We start from the raw sequence: 13367 nt of genomic DNA, 5'->3' as shown, positions 1-13367 counted from the left end.
ACATACAGCCTTGATGTACTCCTTTCCCAATTTGGATCCATTCTCTTATTCCATGTCCAGCTCTAACTGATGCTTCCTGACTCACATACAAGTTTCTCAAGAGGCAGGTTAGGTGGTCTGGTATTCCCTTCTCTTTCAGAATTTTCCACAGTTTATTGTGATCCACACAGTAAAGGCTTTGGCATAGTCAATAAAGCAGAAATAGATGTTTTTCTGGAACTCTCTTGCATTTTCCATGATCCAGTGAATGTTGGCAATTTGATCTCTAGTTCCTCTGCCTTTCCTAAAACCAGCTTGAATATCTGGAAGTTCATGGTTCTGTACTGCTGAAGCCTGACTTGGAGAATTTTGAGCGTTACATTACTAGCGTGTGAGATGAATGCAATTGTGCAGTAGTATGAACATTCTTTGGCATTGCCTTCCTTTGGGATTCAAATGAAAACTGACCTTTTCCAGTCCTGTGGCCACTGCTGAGTTTTCCAAATTTGCTGACATATTAAGTACAGCACTTTCACAGCACCATCTTTCAGGATTTGAAATAACTTAACTGGAATTCCATCACCTCCACTAGTTTTGTTCTTAGTGATGCTTCCTAAGGTCCACTTGACTTCACATTCCAGGATGTCTGGCTCTAGATGAGTGATCACACCATTGTGATTATCTGGATCAAGAAGTTCTTTTGTTGTACAGTGCTTCCGTGTATTCTTGCCACCTCTTCTTAATATCGTCTGGTTCTGTTAGGTCCATAGCATTTCTGTCCTTTATTGAGCTCATTTTGCATAAAATTTTCCCTTGGTATCTCCAATTTTCTTGAAGAGATCTTTCGTCTTTCCCATTCTATTGTTTTCCTCTATTTTTTGCATTGATCGCTGAGGAAGCCTTTCTTATCTTTCCTTGCTATTCTTTGGAATTCTGCATTCAAATTGGTATCTTTCCTTTTCTCCTTTGCTTTTATTATTCAGTTCAGTTCAGTCGCTAAGTCTTGTCCAACTCTTTGCAACCCCATGAATCGCAGCATGCCAGGCCTCCCTGTCCATCACCAACTCCTGAAGTTCACTCAGCTCCACATCCATCGAGTCAGTGATGCCATCCAGTTATCTCATCCTCTGTCGTCCCCTTCTCCTGCCCCGAATCCCTCCCAGTATCAGAGTCTTTTCCAATGAGTCAACTCTTCGCATGAGGTGGCCAAAGTACTGGAGTTTCAGCTTTAGCATCATTCCTTCCAAAGAAATCCCAGGGCCAATCTCCTTCAGAATGGACTGGTTGGATCTCCTTGCAGCCCAACTTACTCTCAAGAGTCTTCTATAACACCACAGTTCAAAAACATCAATTCTTCGGTGCTCAGCTTTCTTTACAGTCCAACTCTCACATCCATACATGATCACTGGAAAAACTATAGCATTGACTAGATGGACCTTTGTTGGCAAAGTAGGGTCTCTGCTTTTCAATACACTATCTAGGTTGGTCATAACTTTTCTACCAAGGAGTAAGCGTCTTTTAATTTCATGGTTGCAGTCACCATCTCAGTGATTTTGGAGCCCCCAAAAAGAAAAAGTCTGACACTGTTTCCACTATTTCCCCATCTATTTCCCATGAAGTGATGGGATCAGATGCCATGATCTTCGTTTTCTGAATGTTGAGGTTTAAGCCAACTTTTTCACTCTTCTTTTTCACTTTCATCAAGAGGCTTTTTAGTTCCTCTTCACTTTCTGCCATAAGGGTGATGTCATCCATATATCTGAGGTTATTGATATTTCTCCTAGCAATCTTGATTCCAGCTTGTGTTTCTTCTAGCAGCGTTTCTCGTGATGTACTCTGCATATAAGTTAAATAAGCAGGGTGACAATATACAGCCTTGATGCACTCCTTTTCCTATTTGGAACCTGTCTGTTGTTCCATGTCCACTTCTAGCTGTTGCTTCCTGACCTGCACACAGATTTCTCAAGAGGCAGGTCAGGTGGTCTGGTATTCCTATCTCTTTCAGAATTTTTCACAGTTTATTGTGATCCACACAGTCAAAAGACTTTGACATAGTCAGTTAAGCAGAAATAGATGTTTTTCTGGAACTCTCTTGCTTTTGCGATGATCCGGTGGATGTTGGCAATTTGATCTCTGGTTCCTCTGCCTTTTCTAAAACCAGCTTGAACTTGTGGAAGTTCATATTGCTGAAGCCTGGCTTGGAGAATTTTGAGCATTACTTTACTAGCGTGTGCGATGAGTGCAATTGTGCAGTAGTTTGAGCATTCTATGGTGTTTCCTTTCTTTGGGATTGGAATGAAAACTGACCTTTTCCAGTGCTGTGGCCACTGCTGAGTTTTCCATATTTGCTAGCATTTTGAGTGTGGCACTTTCACAGCATCATCTTTCAGGATTTCATACCTTAGAATTTTATCAATCAACATTTTTCAACGGGGTATTATATATAATGGACTTGTAAACATGTATAACACTCTTAATATAAATTGCCAAATTACGTTTCCGTGAAAGTATACCAGTTATACTAGCATGGATAGCAATTGTCCCCTTTTAGCACTTTCTCTTTATAAGTATATGTACTTGCTTTAAGTCTTAGTAGATTAAATGGCTTTATATTTAGCATGTATATTTAAACTTTTCAACTTTTGTTACCTATCTGTGTTGTATAAAAATAAATACATATTTTTCATAAATGTAAATAATTGTGCTTTCAAAAGTTGAGCTTGCACCATTTGAAAATCTGTATATCTTTTCTCTGTATTTGTAATATTATATTTTGATTTTTAACTTCTTGAAGGAATTTTTTTCATTCATCTGCTAATTTTTGCTTTTCATGACTGTGTATCATGGTAAAAGGCATTTATTTCTTTGACAGAAGGAAAAACTGTATTTTATCTTTTATAGTAGTTTTAATGCCCTCATTAACACTTAGTACAAAACAGAAATGACAGTGAATTAAATGGAGAAAAGACTAGTGAAATGTATTTTTTTTTTGGTTTTAGTTTATTTTACAAAAATGTACAATTCAGTGGTTATGTTATTCACTAAGCTGTGCAGCCATTATCAGTATTATATATCATTATACTACATTCTAAAAGACGTTGAATGAGTGACCTGAAATCCTGAAATGTGAGATCAACATTAAAGACTAAATGACAAGAGTGAAAGGCTAGATGCTCTAGATAATATACCATCAAAAATTGCTCTCAGAATTTGCTTCATTGCTTTATAATCTACTGTCAAAATGATGTATTACTTATTTTTAAAAAAATTCTTCAATTAACCCAAAAAGTGATGAGCAGCTCTTTTGACCCTGGATTCAGAAATAATTATGACATTATGCAATATGTAACTTGAAAAGAATCAGACAGTGTTCATGGTCAGTTACTTCTACTATGATATTTTATAATCTATGCCTATAAGTCAGTGAAGGTCACTCAACCTTAGAGTGCTTCAAATGGACTTAGTCTAAAGTGAATAGTCAAGTGTGCATGCTGCTCTTATACACCTGTCTTATACCCACCTAAAGTATTCATTCTTGAAAGATGAACAAGTTGATTTTATCTGCCACTGATAAAGTTTATAAGAATGCAGTTATTTTGGACTTATAGACATGTTTTATTGAGTAGAATATTAGAATAGAAAATATGTAGATACTTTACACTATAGATTTTTGCTATCAAATTGAAACTATCATATTTCATAATAAGTGTCATTTATTCTGTTATCTTGTTTTGGGCAAGCAATATGTTATGGTTTTAAAAATAATAGAACATTTTATGTTATTCAAATAGCATTATACGGATGTTAAAAATGTGAAAACAAACCATGTTGAAATGTAGATGCATATGCTATCACATGAACTTGCAAATGCTGTATTATATAATAAATATATTAAGAAAGTCCTTAATAATTTTACATATTCAATGCACAGTTATCTTTATTCCTATGAAATCTGTTTCTCTGTCATTTTCTGTAATTAATCCATTTTCTCACTGAAAACATAAAGGTTTAAAACTGTGTCTCCAGATTCTGAGATTACCATAAGATTTTACATTATATTTATTATACTTTAGTTTATTACACTAAATGTTACACTTTAGTATATTACTAGTGTGTTACACTTTATTTAATTTCTAATAAAGGCAGAAATCATGGTAAATTTTACATTGTGGATATTTTTAATTCATACTGGTGAAAAGAGGTGGTGATAAGGATGGTAAACCCTTCTCTTAAATGTCAGAAACAAATGAAGCAGCCATGTGCATAACTATCATCCACTTGTCTGGGCTAAAGCAATTGTGTTTTATTCTCCAAATGAACAGAATGAAGAAAAAAGAAAGCTACATATCAGGATATTTAGATTGAAGCATTAAAATTCTTTCCTGTTGATCTAGGTTAATTTCATGTACTAATACATCAATAATCAGTTGGCTCATTTCCCAATCCTTAGTTAACAAATAGGGGAATAATTTAGGCAATACATTGTGGATGGGAAAAGTAGGCTTAAGATAAAAGAGAAAATGCACTGTGACCACCATTTGGAAACAATTAATGGTCAATATGGAGACTTTGACAACCACTGTGATCAGTGTGCACTCTTTAAAGCCATATAAAGCAACAGTCTGACAGATTAACCAGATAAATTGCTCTTGTTCTATATACTGTTCCCATGTTCTGGCAGAATACTAGTTATGATCAGGGGTTAAGACTGGTTAAGGAGCAGTGGCTTGGAAGTCATATTTCCTAATTTGAATTCTTACTTTAGTCAAAACTATGGTTTTTCCAGTAGTCATGTACAGATGTAAGAGTTAGAGCATAAAGAAGGCTGTGAGAGTGAAAGTGAAAGTTGCTCAGCATGTCCGACTCTTTGTGACCCCATAGTCCATGGCTGAGCACCTAAAAATTCATGCTTTTGAACTGTGGTGCTGGAGAAAACTCTTGAGAGTACCTTGGACTGCAAGGAGAACAAACCAGTCAATCCTAAAGTAAATCAATCCTGAATATTCATTGGAAGGACTGATGCTGAAGCTCCAATATTTAGGTCACCTGATGCGGATAGCCAACTCATTGGAAAATAACCTAATGTTTGGAAAGATTGAGGGAAGGAGGAGAATGTGGCAACAAAGGATGAGATGGTTGGAATGCATCACTGACTCAATGGACATGAATTTGGCAAGCTCCAGGAGATGGTGGACAGGGAAGCTTAGCATGCTGCATGCAGTTCATGGAATCTCAAAATTAGACCCGACTGAGTGACTGAACAACAAAAACTACTTCCCAAGTCTCTGACTTGGGGAAAGTTATTTGACCTGTCAGTATTCCAGCCTTTTTATTTTTAAAATTGAGAAAAAATCATCATATTATTTTACAGACAGATTGTGAGGGTTAGGTTATTTATACATGTAAGATCCATGTGCCTGGCACATAATAAACTCTCATGTATGTTAAAGTGAAGTGAAGTTGCTCAGTCGTGTCTGACTCTTTGCAACCCCATGAACTGTAGCCTACTAGGCTCCTCAGTAAATGGAATTTTCTAGGCAAGAATACTGGAGTGGGTTGCCATGTATGTTAGTCATTTTTGAAATACGAGTTGTTTGTTGGCTTGCTATTTCATTGCAACCACAACAAAAGTGTCAGATATAATTACTCAGTTGCGTCTGACTCTTTGTGATCTCATGGACTGTAGTGCATCAGGCTCCTTTGTCAAACAGTTGTCCAGGCAAGAATATTGGAGCACTTAGTCACTGCCTTCTTCAGGGGATCGTCCCAAAACAGGGATCAAACCCAGGTCTCCTGCATTTCAAGCAGATTTTTTTTTACCACCGAGCCATGAGGGAAGCGCATCAGATATAAAATTAAAGACAAAGTTATTAGTTGTCTTGTTCAGCTAACTTCAGGTCAGCTTAGCTGCTCAGTCATGTCTGACTCTTTGCAACTCCATGAACCACAGCACACCAGGCCTCCTGTCCATCACCAACTCCTGGAGTCCACTCAAACCCATGTTGATTGAGTCGGTGATGCCATCCAACAATCTCATCCTCTGTCGTCCGCTTCTCCTCCTGCCCTCAATCTTTCTCATGACAGGGTCTTTTCAGATAAGTCAGCTTTTCTCATCAGGTGGCCAAAGTATTGGAGTTTCAGCTTCAACATCAGTCTTTCCAATGAACACCCGGGACTGATCTCCTTTAGGATAGACTGGTTGGATCTCCTTGAAGTCCAAGGGTCTCTCAAGAATCTTCTCCAACACTACAATTCAAAAGCATCAATTCTTCAGTGTTCAGCTTTCTTCACAGTCCAAGTCTCACATCAATACATGACCACTGGAAAAAACCATGGCCTTGACTAGATGGACCTTTGTTGACAAAGTAATGTCTGCTTTTCAATATGCTATCTAGGTTGGTCATAACTTTCCTTCCAAGGAGTAAGCGTTTTTTAATTTCATGGCTGCAATCACCATCTGCAGTGATTTAGGAGCCCAGAAAAATAGTCAGCCACCGTTTCCCCTGTTTCCCCATCTATTTCCCATAAAGTGACGGGACTGGATGCCATGATCTCCATTTTCTGAATGTTGAACTTTAAGCCAGCTTTTCCACTCTCCTCTTTCACTTTCTTCAAGAGGCTTTTTAGTTCTTCTTCACTTTCTGCCATAAGGGTGGTGTCATCTGCATATCTGAGGTTATTGATATTTCTCCTGGCAATCTTGATTCCAGCTTGTGCTTCTTCCAGCCCAGCGTTTCTCATGATGTAGTCTGCATAGAAGTGAAATAAGCAGGGTAACAGTATACAGCCTTGACGTGCTCGTTTTCCTATTTGGAACCAGTCTGTTGTTGCATGTTCAGTTCTAACTGTTGCTTCCTGACCTGCATACAGATTTCTCAAGAGGCAGGTCATGCAGTCTGATATTCCCATCTCTTTCAGAATTTTCCACAGTTTATTGTGATCCACACAGTCAAAGGCTTTGGCATAGTCAATAAAGCAGAAATAGATGATTTGCTGGAAGTTTCTTGCTTTTTCGATGATCCAGAGAATGTTGGCAATTTGATTTCTGGTTCCTCTGCCTTTTCTAAAACCAGCTTGAGCATCTTGAAGTTCACAGTTCATGTATTGCTGAAGCCTGGCTTGGAGAATTTTGAGCATCACTTTACTAGCGTGTGAGATAAGTGCAATTGTGCTGTAATTTGAGCATTCTCTGGCATTGCCTTTCTTTGGAATTGGAATGAAAACTGACCATTTCCAGTCCTGTGGCCACTGCTGAGTTTTCCAAATTTGCTGGCATATTGAGTGAAGCACTTTCACAGCATCATCTTCCAGGATTTGAAATAGCTCAATTGGAATTCCATCACCTCCACTAGTTTTTTTCATAGTGATGCTTTCTAAGGCCCCCTTGACTTCACATTCCAGGATGTCTAGCTGTAGGTGAGTGATACACTCTTATGATTATCTGGGTCATGAAGATCTTTTTTTGTACAGTTCCGTTTATTCTTGCCACCTCTTCTTAATGTCTTTTACTTCTGTTAGGTTCCTACAGTTTCTATGTTTTATTGCACCCATCTTTGCATGAAATGTTCCCTTGGTATCTCTAATTTTCTTGAAGAGATCTCTAGTCTTTCACATTCTATTGTTTTCCTCTATTTCTTTGTATTGATCTCTCAGGAACGCTTTTTTAACTCTCCTTGCTATTCTTCGGAACTCTGCTTTCAGATGCTTATATCTTTCCTTTTCTTTTTTTTTTTTTTTAGTGTATGGATCAACTGTATTATCTGTCATTGTAGCACATAAAATTTGACATGCAAACTTTGATTTCTGTATGTGTGAGATATGTGCACATACACACACAACACAGATATATATCTAAATTTAACCCTGAAAATGTAGCTTTTCAATACGAAAACAATCTACTGAAATTATTTATTGTACCATGCAATTCACAGTTACAAAAACACTGAACATTTTAATGTTTGCATTACAGAAATGATTTTCACTTTCTCCCCACAAACAACTACTCATTAAGGCTGACTAGACCTTTGGTGTACTCATTTTATTTTTATTTTATTTTATTTATTTTAGTTATTACACACATTTTTATTTATTTTTTTATTTTATTTTTTTTAGTTTTTTATTTTTTAAATTTTAAAATCTTTAATTCTTACATGTGTTCCTAAACATGAACCCCCCTCCCACCTCCCTCCCCACAACATCTCTCTGGGTCATCCCCATGCACCAGCCCCAAGCATGCTGCACCCTGCGTCAGACATAGACTGGCGATTCAATTCTTACATGATAGTATACATGTTAGAATGCCATTCTCCCAAATCATCCCACCCTCTCCCTCCCTCTGAGTCCAAAAGTCCGTTATACACATCTGTGTCTTTTTTCCTGTCTTGCATACAGGGTTGTCATTGCCATCTTCCTAAATTCCATATATATGTGTTAGTATACTGTATTGGTGTTTTTCTTTCTGGCTTACTTCACTCTGTATAATCGGCTCCAGTTTCATCCATCTCATCAGAACTGATTCAAATGAATTCTTTTTAACAGCTGAGTAATACTCCATTGTGTATATGTACCACAGCTTTCTTATCCATTCATCTGCTGATGGACATCTAGGTTGTTTCCATGTCCTGGCTATTATAAACAGTGCTGCGATGAACATTGGGGTACATGTGTCTCTTTCAATTCTGGTTTCCTCGGTGTGTATGCCCAGCAGTGGGATTGCTGGGTCATAAGGTAGTTCTATTTGCGATTTTTTAAGGAGTCTCCATACTGTTCTCCATAGTGGCTGTACTAGTTTGCATTCCCACCAACAGTGTAGGAGGGTTCCCTTTTCTCCACCCCCTCTCCAGCATTTATTGCTTGCAGATTTCCTTTTCTTCTTTGCTTTTCACTTCCCTTTCACAGCTATTTGTAAGGCCTCCTCAGACAGCCATTTTTCTTCTTTGCATTTCTTTTTCTTGGGGATTGTCTTGATTTCTGTCTCTGTACAATGTCACAAACCTCTGTTCATAGTTAATCAGGCACTCTGTCTCTCAGATCTAGTCCTTTAAATCTATTTCTCACTTCCACTGTATAATCAATCATAAGGGATTTGATTTAGGTCATACCTGAATGGTCTAGTGCTTTTCTCCACTTTCTTCAATTTAAGTCTGAATTTGGCAATATGCAGTTCATGATCTGAGCCACAGTCAGCTTGCTGACTGTGCAGAGCTTCTCCATTTTTGGCTGCAAAGAATATAATCAATCTGATTTCGGTGTCAACCATCTGGTGATGTCCATGTGTAGACTCTTCTCTTGTGTTGTTGGATGAGGGTGTTTGCTATGACCAGTGCGTTCTCTTGGCAGAACTCCATTAGCCTTTGCCATGCTTCATTCTGTAGTCTAAGACTGAATTTACTCCAAATGTTTCTTGACTTCCTCATTTTGCATGCTAGTACCCTATAATGAAAAGGACATCTTTTTTGGGTGTTGTTTAAAGTTATTTGTCCTGTTTCTAACTTTATTAATAAAATTGATAGTCTTAACAAGAAGTAAGCCTGGTGAGAAAAAAAAAATATTGAAATTATTAGAGCCTTTAAAACTGAGAATTCTGAGGTGCACATGCAACAGCTTTACAGGGTAAGACTTTGTAAGTAATAATGCTTTTATTAATGAATTCTCAAGGTATAAATACTATTTGTGTAGCTTTTGCAAGAAACATTAAATAAGATATTATGTCCCAATTTTAAGGTTGAGTCATAATTGCAAGGTAGAAAATGTGATATTTGTGACATTTCACATGGGCTTCCCTGGTGGCTAAGGTGGTAAAGAATCTTCCTGCAATGCAGGAGACCTAGGTTCGGTCCCTGGGTTGGGAGAAGGAATGGCTACCCACTGCAGTATTCTTGCCTGGAGAATTCCATGGACAGAGGAGCCTCGAGGGCTACAGTTCATAAAGTCTCAAAGAGTCAGACACAACTGAAAGACCAACATACACACTAAAGAATTTCAACCAGCAGATTTGTTTTTGTCTATGGCAAAAATAAATAAATAAATAAGACAAATAAAGTAAAGATGTAAGAATGTCAACTCTCAAAATAGAGATTAAGACTACTTTACAGATGTAGCACTTAAAGTATAGCATCAATTTGGGCATTAACCAAAAGTTTTGTCTTTATATCAGAAAATAACAAGTGGCATTGAAAATCAATCAAACTGGGACATACTTTAAAAAGAAGAAAATGCTCTTTATGTCTCTTTTAATTTCTTTCTTTTAACCTCAAAGTATGTTACAAATTCCACATACTCAAAAAAAAATGCATTTGAACTAAAGATTTAAGGTGGTTATTTTATGTAGTTAAATCAAAATAAATCAATAAACAATTATTTTTATACAATCTCATACTCCTTTGAATACCACTATTAATCTTGAATTAATTTTCTCATACAATTGTTATAACAAGTAGCAACATTATTGGTTTTTATACCCCAAATCCTATTTTTAAAAAAATATAAAATATGCAGGGAAAATATATTGTCTACAAATCAATATTAAAGAAAGAGATTAAAGCAATATTTCATTTATACAACCAGATAACAAGACTGACTATTCCTTGTTAGAGTACAAACAAATCTTCTATAAAGAGTAACACAAAAATAGTAAATTCTGCTTCTTTGCATTCTTTCACCCATGACTCCTTTTCTTATATGTTTAATCACTAGCTTTCATCTGTAAAAACTGTGTATGTGTACTATGGAGTCTCAAAGCAAGGGAACTATCATTCCACATTGGCTTCTGGTCAATACATATATTTTCCTCAGACTTTGCTACTGCATAATATTCATCCTTCTGTCAGCCCTTAAAAATACAATAGGTCCCAGACTCTCTAAACTCATTTCTTTTTATGACTTTGTATTAACTTATTTCACCTATTAGTTTTCTGCTGCTAGATTTCAACAGGAAGGTCTAAGTCTTTATCTTCAATCTAGTGAGAGAGCTACATCTCATTAGAAGGCCTTACTATATATATTCAAAATGAATCTCATATTCTTTTTGTGTAATATTGACCATTACTGAGATAACATGCAAGTCAAACTCCTTACCCATCTATACATTACATTTCACAGTAACTGACAATTTATGTAGACATATTTGAGAAATTTGCTTTTTTAAAATAGAAGTTTCCTGGTTTTTTTTTTTTTACTTCAGGATTTCTCTTTTTCCTTTTTCTTTCTTTTCCAGAGTTTTATTTCTTATTTCTAGTCATTTGCTACTTCCCGTTCATTGGCCTTCATTTTCATCAGAACTGAGTAAACTTCAGTCAGTAGATGGGGAAAATAGAATAAGAAAGACTAAATACGGCAGTCCAAGAAGTTAATGCATAGACTGAATATTTTAACTACAGGGGTAGGAATAAACCATGGTTATTCTGAGGGTGAAAATAAGATTCATATTATAGATATACATTCCTGGGAGAAAAAACATGGAAGACATTAAGAACTATCATGGAAATTTCCAAATTGAACCTAAGCTATCTGAAGTATAGGTTAAAGAGATAAGATTGTCAGGACTGATGTTCATTTATGAGACAATTATCAAAGATCTAAAAAGACTAAAAATGGAATTGAAATGCTTTCATCAGGTTCAGGAGACAAAACCATTTGGAGATTAAAATGCATGAACAAAAACCTGGTCTCTCTTATGAAAGGAATCTTATCTGGTCATTGTTGAAAGCCCTGGGAGAAGTAAGTGGAAGGATATATGACATAAACCCTACTAATAAATTAAGACTAAGACCCAATTATTGGGGAATTTTAGCATAAAGCTGAAGTTGAATGTTATAAATCAGAGCAAAAAAGCAGTTATTAAAAAGAGAGTTAAACAAATTTAGAGCAAGCATAATAATCATTATGGTTCTCATTTATTGAATAACTTTTAAGTCAGGAACTGTACATACAATATTTCTGATCTGTGTTAGTTGCTTGGTTGTGTCCTACTCTGTGACCCCATGGACTGTAGCCCATCAGGCTCTTCTGTCCATGGGAAGTCTACTGGAGTGGGTAGCCATTCAGTTTGCCATGGGATCTTCCGAACCCAGGTCTCCTGCACTGCAGGCAGATTCTTTAACAAATTAGCCACCAGGGAAGCCCCATATCTAAAAATAGATATTATTGATCCTTTTTTGCTGAGGCAAAAGAAAAACCAAAAAATTACTTGTAATATAAGCACTGGGCCTGAAATTCAAACCACGGCTTTTTAAAGTTCTAAATTGTCACCATTTTATTTTTAAATATTAGTTCAGTTCAGTTCAGTTCAGTCACTCAGTCGTGTCCGACTCTTTGCGACCCCATGAATCGCAGCATGCCAGGCTTCCCTGTCCATCACCAACTAACGGAGTTCACTCAGACACATGTCCATCGAGTCAGTGATGCCATCCAGCTATCTCATCCTCTGTCATCCCCTTCTCCTCCTGCCCCCAATTCCTCCCAGCATCAAAGTCTTGTCCAATGAGTCAACTCTTCGCAGGAGGTGGCCAAAGTACTGGAGTTTCAGCTTCAGCATCATTCCCTCCAAAGAAATCCCAGGGCTGATCTCCTTCAGAATGGACTGGTTGGATCTCCTTGCAGTCCAAGGGACTCTCAAGAGTCTTCTCCAAAACCACAGTTCAAAAGCATCAATTCTTCAGCGTTCAGCCTTCTTCACAGTCCAACTCTCATATCCATATATGACCACTGGAAAAAGCATAGCCTTGACTAGACAGACCTTTGTTGGCAAAGTAATATCTCTGCTTCTCAATATGCTATCTAGGTTGGTCATAACTTTCCTTCCAAGGAGTAAGTGTCTTTTAATTTCATGGCTGCAGTCACCATCTGCAGTGATTTTGGACCCCCCCAAAATAAAGTCTGACACTGTTTCCCCTGTTTCCCCATCTATTTCCCATGAAGTGATGGGACCAGATGCCATGATCTTCGTTTTCTGAATGTTGAGCTTTAAGCCAACTTTTTCACTCTCCTCTTTCACTTTCATCAAGAGGCTTTTTAGTTCCTCTTCATTTTCTGCCGTAAGGGTGGTGTCATCTGCATATCTGAGGTTATTGATATTTCCCCTGGCAATCTTGATTCCAGCTTGTGTTTCTTTCAGCCCAGCGTTTCTTTTTTTTTTTAAATTTTATTTATTTTTTATTTTTTAAATTTTAAAATCTTTAATTCTTACATGCATTTCCAAACATGAACCCCCCCTCCCACCTCCCTCCCCATAACATCTCTCTGGGTCATCCCCATGCACCAGCCCCAAGCATGCTGTATCCTGCATCAGACATAGACTGGCGATTCAATTCTTACATGATAGTATACATGTTAGAATGTCATTCTCCCAAATCATCCCACCCTCTCCCTCCCTATGAGTCCTAAAGTCC

Source organism: Capra hircus, chromosome 2 (assembly GCF_001704415.2).
Source record: "Capra hircus breed San Clemente chromosome 2, ASM170441v1, whole genome shotgun sequence".
NCBI classification, from domain to species: Eukaryota; Metazoa; Chordata; class Mammalia; order Artiodactyla; family Bovidae; genus Capra; species Capra hircus.
The sequence above is the reverse complement of the archived record's forward strand: the minus strand, read 5'-3'. Positions refer to the sequence as shown.